Here is a 9849-nt window from a genome sequence, read left to right on the forward strand (position 1 = left end):
AATAATCATGCACAGATCAGCATTTAACATCACAGTGTCTATATGCCAACAGAGAACGCCAGGCTTCGTGCAGCCCGAGTAAGAAGATAACGTCCATCCGTTCAAAATTGCGTTCAGGCGGTAAAAAACGAATGCCATGTGGATTGAGGCGTAGGTCTATCTTTAAAGTTGTCTGTAATATATCCCAAAAGAATATAGCATTATTACAGTCAATAAAAACATCTTCAATAGTTTCAGCTTTGTTGCACAGAAAGCATCTGCTACCCCACGGCACATAAATGCATTTTTCTTCTAACCACGTTTTAACGGGCAAGGTTTCCGTGTGAAGCTTGAAGAAAAAAGTTTTAACGTTGGCTGGTAACTGCATATTTTTAACCCTCTTGAGTACGTCTTGCCCACGCCCTTCTTGAAACATTAACCGATACAATGGTACAGGGAACACACTCTGCACAAGATCTATCATAACACGCTTTATTTTTACATTGGAGATGTACTCAAGTTAAAATCTTGCTCTGAGGAACCGGTAGGAAGTAATAACTTCGCGCAAGAACCGTGACATTGTGTAACGAGGGCCAATGGCCGAAAATACAAAAAAATCAGGTGTTTGACGTAATAGTTCAGCGGGAACCCGCTAGGTGGAGAGAACTTATTAAAGGGAACATGAGACATCCACTGAAATGAAGCAGTTGCTACAAAGGAAACCCATACAGGTTCCTCGAAAGAAAAGTCTCTCAATTGAAGAAAAATTCGTCCTGGTCCGGGACTCGAACCCAGGACCACCGCCTTTCCGGGGCAGCCGCTCTACCATTTGCGCTAACCAGGCGGATAACAGATGGCAGGGCGAAGTCGAATTTGTCAACAACTCGAAGCATCCATCCTTTGTAGCAATTGCTACATTTGGGTGGATGTCTCATTCTCCCTTTACAAAAATCAGGTATAACACTTGCTAACATGGTTTGAAAAAAAAAACAATGACAGAGAAACGGGTCTCTTTCGTCTCTTAGTAATATGAAACGCGTTACAACTTGCTGAAGAAACAAGTGGCACAACGATAGACCACCTTTCTTTACTCGACGAAACAAATTTGTCCTTGATGTTCGCTCCCACGTAGAGTACCAGATAAACGTGGCAAAAATGCGGTGAAATTTTTGAATGTGCTTACGTGTGCAATACAGTGCCTGCAGAAGATACATTATTTTCGCGGCGAGAAAAACGTTACAAATAGTGGCACGTGCAAAAATGGACAATTCACGGCCGCCCCATGCTTCGGCCATCGCACGCATTTCATCTGTTTTTTCGAGCCAGAGTGACTTGTTCTCACGATACCTATTCAAAGGTACCCCCAGATAAGTGCTAGGTGTTGTGAGCCACTTAATATTTTCAATAACACTGGGCGTGGCATTCCAATGGCCATGCCATAGACCAATACTCTTTTGATTATTAATTCGACTGTCGCTTTTCTCGAAAAACTTGTCAGTAATTCTTAATAGTGAACTAACACTCTCCTAATCTACAGCAAATAGGGCAACGTCATCGGCATAAGCTAAAACAGGGACTTCACACGATTGTATTTTAAACCCCCTGATTCCTGTACTATTAAGTATTTTTCTACACAGCGGCTCCAAGAATAAAGCAAAAAGTAAAGGACTTAATGGACAACCCTGTCGAACGGAAGAGAGTACTAGTATGCGTTGTGAAAGTTCACCATTTACATTTAAATTGGTACACGAACTTTGATATGCCATTTTGATGCCTTTACATATGACGGAGCCGAGTCCAACGTAAGTCATTAACAAGAAGAGAACACTATGTGGTACCATGTCAAAAGCCTTAGCTAGATCTATTTGGAGCATCGCTACATTCAGGAGAGCGCTATCCCAATATTCTAAAATGCTTCTAGCTAAATGAATATTTGTAAATATTTTCCTACCCCTAATTCCGCATGTCTGGTGCGGCCCAACTAACTTTCGTATAGCCACACAAGCGCTTGCTATCAGGCGGCAGAAATATTCCCTTGAACGCGCCCCATAGGCCGGCGCGCCGGCGCAGACGACCCGAGGCTCCACTAGTATGGTGGCACCATCTAGTTAAAGTGCCTGCAACCGCCACACGCGCAGTCGCAGACGACGAGATGCAATTCAGACGAGGCGCGCAATCAACGCTATCCCGATGTTAGATGTCCGCCACGTATTCTGGGCACCTCTTCGGTACACGTTACGACGTCTCCTCGCAAGGTACAAACCGCTGCTGAAGAAGCGAATCGTAGAGCTACGTGCGCGGCTACAACCGGGCATCATCGGGCTCACGAGACTGCTGTACAGAGAGCATTACAAGCCGCAGCTCGCCGTCGACGCCGGGCGGACAGTTCAGATCGTTTTCGTGAAAATCGAGGTGAAGACACTTTGCCGCGAAGGCCTTGTTGTGCGTAGTGCCGAAATTTGAGCTGCTCTTGCGCCGCTCAACCAGCTTACGTGGTGACTGTGCTGCGTGTGCGGCGCAGGCCTATGACTTTTTTCATTCAGTCAGTCATTTAAAGTTGGCTGATAGGCCCACAAGTAATAGAGTAGAGCTGAACCTTCGAGTAGCTGCTCGCAGCTTCAGCTTTAACGCAATCGCAGAAAAGCGTAGCTTCAGCGTATCTTAAAAAAGCGTTCGGGAAAGCCACTTCTCTCTCTCCGAAAGATATTTAGATTCCACAACATGTTTTTCTGTGAAGACTGATAGAGCCACTTCAGTGACCAAGTGCCTTGGCTATTATGTGGCTGAACAGAAAGTCGTTGTTTCTGACAGCGCGCGAGTTTTTTTGTGTGAGCAGAATGCAAAAGCACTGGTGTGCCTAACGTTACGTCACGTTAACGAAACCAAGAGAGCCCGAAATGTACTGGAGCACCTCTGCCACGGCTTCGCGACTGGCCTGTGTGTAGGGATGGTCGATAAGTTTTTTTTATTCGATTAACCCTTAATCATTCATCGTTTTAGCCTTTAATCGATTTCGATGAAGGGTTTTTTCATAGACTCATTGATTAATCGAAATTTTTGCCGGGCACTTTTAAAAAGATTGAAACTCAATTATCAACTTTTCTAAGACCCTATTTTATTGTTTGGGAGGTGGAGCGTAGCTTCCAACTCAAGTGTTTCATAGGTTTCATAAGGAACATTATTTAGCTTGTTAAATACTAACTATAATTGGCACCAGTGGCTTTTGAAAACATAAACAATATATGTTATACAACAGCACCTGATGCAGAATTAAATAATATGCATGGCACTAGTGAATCCCAGGATTATCATCTCAAACGTCTTTTTATGGTAAAAGCTGTGTCTTCGTCATCTATTTTGATAATAGGATTGCTTTCTGAACATTACAAATATTATTACTTAGCACATACTCATTACAAAGATTGCATATGGAGAGTGACACTTAGCAACGATGAACTACATTTCGTGACATATTCACGAATGTTGTGATTTGTTGACATGGTGAAAAGTGACGTGCAATAAATAATTTTTTGTAAATGCAAAATGGTTCTTTAATTTAAATGAACGGTCAGAAGTCCGTGTACGTCACACAATATACCTACTGAAGTACTCGAAGGGCCCATTAGAGCCGTACTTGGGGGGCGGGGAGAGGGGGAGTGCATTGTATTCAAGTGACATTCACAATAAGTGAAACTGCAATGTGCTTTGTAGGAGGAAGCATACCACACTGTAAAAAGAGCCATGTATTGCCAATTGTTTCATTAGTGGCTGAACATTCCGGCAATGATATGATAAAATCATGGCTACAGCATTTGTTCAGTAGCAGTCTGATGCTGTGAGCCCAGCTAGTGTAAGAACATAAAAACGTGACATTCATAGCATGTGCTGCGAAAACGAGAGCGCTAAGAGGAATGTGGTTGCACTTAAAATATGGGCAATCATCGCCTATTTTCGTAACTCCCTAATACAACAACCAGCAGAACAGCACAAATCATGCTGCATCGATGCCGCGTTTAATGTTCTCTGAGTGCCATTTTTTTTCGGTTACCGCAGGATCCATGCGGTAATTTTAACACGATGGTGTCGCTTACCCTACGACACGGCCGTACTTCTTCCCCCATTCGCTCGAAGCTGGGCCGATGCCCTGAAAGAACAGTTTCAATCAATGTTGATTACCTTATAACAACTATTTCATGCACAAAAGTATCTTGCTATGAAAGAAGTTAATTGTGCATTCGAAGAAACTGTGTTGTGGGAAACAATAAAACGCTTAAAAAAAGAATAAGGTTGTTTCAAATGGCTCAGTGGATCGAACCAATATATTTAATAGCTTCTTGAACTATTTTCTCGTCTCTTCAAGTCATTTCTAGAAAATTTATATGGTGGTGAAATGTTGCAGAAAAACCGACAAAGGATATTGCCGTCATTTCATAATATCATCAAATTATAGAATTATGGCATGATCAAGTGATTTTTTTTCTCTTTCAATGAATATGCCGTATTGTGTGTGTGTGTTTTTTTTGCTTTTTTATTCTTTTTTCACCCTCTTCAAACATGCGGCCGTAATATTCTTTATGTATATTATTACAGTTTTTTTTCTTCAAGTAGGCGTACTAGATAGAAGGTATTTAGTGTAATTTTAGGGTTTATCTCATATAAAAGTCGCAGTTTCGCCTGAAAGGCGAAGCATTGATTGCGATAGCAAATTATTAGACAGGTATACGAAATAAGGATAGTAGTTTTATCGGCCGTATAAAGGAAATATTCGCTTACTAACTAAATACACAAGCACGGTGTCACGCGCGCACAGGTAAACATGAACACGTCTCGATCGACGACCGCGGGAGCTCGTCAAAACGCTGGAGTGATAAAGCGCGCCAGCGGCAGCGAGCAAATTGACCTTCGCGCTGGCTCTCGCTTCAGCGCAAACTAAACGTCGAAAGCGCAGCGCATACGAAGCTACCGGCACTCAGCGAATGCACCTTGGCCCATCGCAGACAACTTTGAAGGTAAGGCTCCCGCGGGCGCTCACTTCGGCCGCGTCGCAGGTCGCTTTCAAGATAGCTCCGTGAGCAGCAGCCGCGTAAGCAGAATGCAACCTCCCCTCCCCCTCCCGTCTCCCACGCCTCCTCCCCGTTCCTCGCGCGTGAAGCGTGTGCTTTCGACCGCCTTCCTCTTTCGCGTGCGCAAGATTAAGCTGCGGTTGCCAGATACCATTGCATGCTTTCACTCGCACACACAACGCACGTCGCGCGGTAACGATTTCATCGCCGTTGGACTTTATACGGAACATCACTACGACGGCGAAGACGACGCCGACGGCAAAAATGCACTTGGAGTGTCTATATATTTGCTATCGCAATTATGTATTGTCGTAATATCGTATATAAGAAGCTCAAGATCACACAACCATGCATGGCGGTCACAAAGAGCAAGTGCTCCATAGGCAACTGTAGCTATCTATCTGTGTGACGTCATGACCAGGAGGAGGCATGCATAAAGCTAAGCTGTTTCATTCCTGCAACATCATGTCTTCGTAAACGAGTGCGCTAGCAGAGTCTTACCTTTCTCCAGATTTCAAGCAGGTTCCCAAAAAGGATGTTAGGCTCCGGCCCAGGTATGCCGAGTTCCTTGAACACGGAGAATGCCCTTTTCCTCCGTCTGTACAAACTGAACAATGCGTAAATAGTTCTAAGGTCCACAGCACGGCTAGAATATTAATGATATCGGGTTTCTTGTTTACACACAGAAACAGAAGCTCAAAACACGACCTCATTTTGTGAACGCTTTCGTGCAAAAAGACTTCATTCTATATAAGAAAACTCGCTAGTGAAAGAGGCCGAAAGTTTCATTTGATAAATATGCACTGGTCGTTTGTATGCAAAGCCAATGACGTCGTATACCCTTCAATCAACGGGGAAAAGGTTTGTTGCGACAGGACGCACAGCTTCTTAGGCATCGCTATTAATCGATAACTTTGCTGGAGTCCCCACGCGACCTACCTGAAGAAGAGCCTAACTGCTATTTCACACTTATTCTAACTTTTGGGGGAATAACAAAGAAAACGTCCGTGCAGGCTATGTGACAACTCTGCAGGAGGTTGTTTCTCGGGTAGATGCAATATAGGCTACCTACACTGACCAATACTTGCCGAGGTGAAATCCGCAGAAAGTGCTCAGGCCCAGAGGGTGGGTCTGGAATTTAAACGCTGCACAACAACAGCGGATACCATTGCAATCGCCCAGGAATGACGCATATTACGTTCACAGTGTTAAGAGCTCACATCCGGCACTATGCCCGAACCCCATCGCGCCACTTCACCTCGCTGGCAGAAGACCGGCCCTGTGCGTAAATTTGTCAGAAGATATCGGCTTACCGCGGCTGCCTTGATACAGATTATACTACTGCCGAGTGACCGCTCGGGCTTCATTTGTTAGGGTCAGCCGTAAGTTCAAGTTTCAGTACCAAATATTTTGACGAAAACAGAGTTGTTACCGTCAGCTCTCAAGCAGCTATTTCTCCTCATGTTGTAGGAGACATACAAGGACCGCCTTCAGATTTACACTGATAGCTTGAAAATTGTGGCTGGATGGAGCTGCCATCGTCACCAAAAAAAAAACCTTCACCATTGCATTTAAAAGCCCAGACTGGACAACGTCGTCTGCCGCGGCTTGCTGCACTTCTCCGTACATTTCGTATATGACTCATGAAGAACCACTACTAAAACGGAGAGTCCTTCCCCACCCTAATACATCCTTACTATGTGTGCTATAAGCTCTACGGCGTTAACCACAAGACCAAAAAATGCTGGAAATAAAACAGCTATACAGTCAAATGGGAGAGAGAACACGACATCACTTGTCAGTGGCTACGAGGACCCTGTGGCGATGTGGGCCACAAACATTCCGATCAAGCTGCTCACGAAGATAGCGTGCAGGAGCCTATCCCCGCTGTGAAGTACAGATGCAGCTACGAACCTTCGCAGGCTCGTGCCTGATCTCACACGATCCTTGTGAGAATCTTTTTCAGGGAGGGGGGGGGGGGCACTATCTGAAGGCCTTGACTATTTGAGGAAATTACCAATTTTTCAGTAATTAATTTGGGTACAAATTGCATTATGTAACTTATGTGACTTTTTAAATACTAGAAGAAAGGGGGGCGGCGGGTCGGAATGGTCGCAGTGGGGGCAAAGTCGGGAGCACAGCGGCCCCCCCATCTGTTAATCCGGCGCCGACTGTTGGGTGCGGTGTCTTCTGCTCTTTCGCGATGCTCGGGATCGCTTACGCAGTGGCTCGTTCGACCGATGCCATCAGCGCCGCAGGACATGGGCACGGAAAGATCGGCTCAGCCTTGCACATGGTTGACACAAACTCTTGACAAGTTTCTTGCACAAACGTTTGAGAAAGACTTGTCAATCTGGTGACAAGTCTTGCACAAACTGTTGACAAGTTTCCTTGCGCAACAGGGTGGCGGCAGCCCTGCTGGAGAACACCCCACCCCTTCATCAAAATTTCGAAGCGGAGGAGAGGGGCCGGGTCCCTAGCCCCTCACCCCTGGCTATGGGCCTGCCTCTCATCATCATCATGACCATCAGGCTATGTTTAGGTCCACTGCTGGACGAAGGCCTCTCCCAGCGATAAGCCATTACCCCTGTCATGCGCTAGCTGATTGCAACTTCCACTTGCCCATTTCCTCACTTCATCAGCCCACCTCGTTTTCTGTCGTCCTCGACTGCGCTTCGCTTCTCTTGGTACCCATTGTGCAACTGTAATGGTGCACCGGTTATCTGCTCTACGCATCAATTGGCCTATCGAGCTCCATTTTTTCCTCTAAATGTCAACTAGAATATCGGCTATCCCCGTTTGCTCTCTGATCAACACCGCTCTCTTCCTGTCTCTTAACGTTACGCCTAACATTTTTCGTTCCATTGTTCTTTGAGCGGTCCTTAACTTGTTCTCGAGCTTGTTTGTCAACATCCAAGTTTCCCTCCGATATGGGATCACCGGTAGTATGCAATGAATGTACACTTTAATTTTCAACGACAGAGGTAAGCTTCCAGTCAGGATTTGGCAACGCCAGTCGCATGCACTCCAACCCAGTTTTATGCTTCTCTAAGTTTAGTTTTCAAGATCAAGGTCTTCTGTGAGTAATTGACGTAGACAAACGTACTTCTTGACAGACTGTAGGGGCTGACTGGCGATCATGAATACTTGTTCCCTTACCAGGGTAATAAACATTGTTTTTATCTTCTGCATAATAATCTCCAAGCCTAGTTTAGAACTATCTCGGTTCAGATCCTCAATCATTTGTTGTAATTCATTCCCATTGTTGCTGAACAAGGATTGCCATGTGCAAACCGATCATTTTTGAGAGATTCACCGTTGATCCTCACTCCTAAACCTTCCCAGTCTAATAGCTTGAATGTTTCGTCTAAGGGTGCAGTAAATAGCCTTGGAGATATTGTTTCCCCTTGCCTGACCCCTTTCTTGAAAGGTGTCTTCTACATTTTTTCTCTGATTTTATCGTTACATCTGCATTAACTCCAACCTAGAGAACCGTTCTCTGGTTATAATGGCTTAGATTATCTTCCACGAATAATTTTGCTTGCCGCATCATATCTGACAGTGTGGCCTGTGAGAATTGCGGGAGAGAGAAAATAATAGAAAATGTCCCGTCTTTTTTTATTCGCTAAACCTCCCAGATATAGTTATTCGAGGTAGCGGGGGCACGCCTCGGCGTAAAACAGGTCGCTTTCTCAGCATGCCATCTTTGAGGGCACTATTATACGAAACTCAACCGGAAAGCTACACAGGCGCTGCGGTAGTGAATCGACTTCGTTCAAAGACTCACTTTTCGGCATTCTTTTATCGGTGTGTGTGTCGGGGTACGTAGGTTGTCTTTCTATCAGTCTCTCTCCCCGCGTGGGCCCTATCTTGAAAGCAATCTGCAATAAGTACAGAGTCTAGGTGAGCCGAGGGCTGATTGCTTCGTGTGGGCTGTGTTTTCGTTGCTTAGTTCGTGGTGAAACAAGACGCAGCACGAAGGTCTCTGCGCACGCTGCTGCTGCTGCTCTTCCTCACGCCAACGTTTCTAAGCCGAGTATCCGCGGTCGTCGATTGAGATGTGCTTATGTTGGCCTCCGTGCGGTTGACACCCTGCTTGTCAGTATAGTTAATAAGCAACTGTCTATAAAATTATATGGCTGATAAACTACTATTCTTACTTCATATAGTTGTCTAATATTTTGCTATCGCAAGTGATCTTTCGTCTTTGGGGCGAAACTTCTCGATTTTCTATTACTTCTATATGGTTGCTAAAGCTACCAATCAGCTACATTTACACTAATATATTGAATAAATGTCTTAAGTTCATCAGTATTGCATTTATTATGGAAACAATGTCGTTACCCTTTTTTGCGTTACGGACTCATCTTACTAGGGAAATCGCAAAAGAATGCTTACACATTTGATTTTTTTAAAGTTTTTGAGCCACTAACTTTTGAAACCTGCCTTATAATAGAGGCGGGTTTGGATTTCAATATTATAAAAGCAATTGCAAAACAGGCAGGAGAAATATGCACAATCCTGACAACTGCGCTTACAAATGAAGCAAATGCTCTTGGCTTCTGGTAATCTTTTTCAGTTCAAGGGGTCGAAAGATACGTTGGACATACGTGCGAACATTTATTCAGGATCTGAAACACACAGCAGATCCATGAGGAGAAACCTGTTGCCTAAAGTCGCATCTGGCAAGCCTTCACAGTACATTCAGAGTGGTGAGAATACGTGCAGAACGGTTGAGTCAAGCCGGCATACCTTGCCATTATCACACGCGCTAGGTGGGGTTCTGAACACATTAGGGATAATGTAC

The sequence above is a fragment of the Dermacentor silvarum genome, chromosome 5 (assembly GCF_013339745.2).
Source record: "Dermacentor silvarum isolate Dsil-2018 chromosome 5, BIME_Dsil_1.4, whole genome shotgun sequence".
NCBI classification, from domain to species: Eukaryota; Metazoa; Arthropoda; class Arachnida; order Ixodida; family Ixodidae; genus Dermacentor; species Dermacentor silvarum.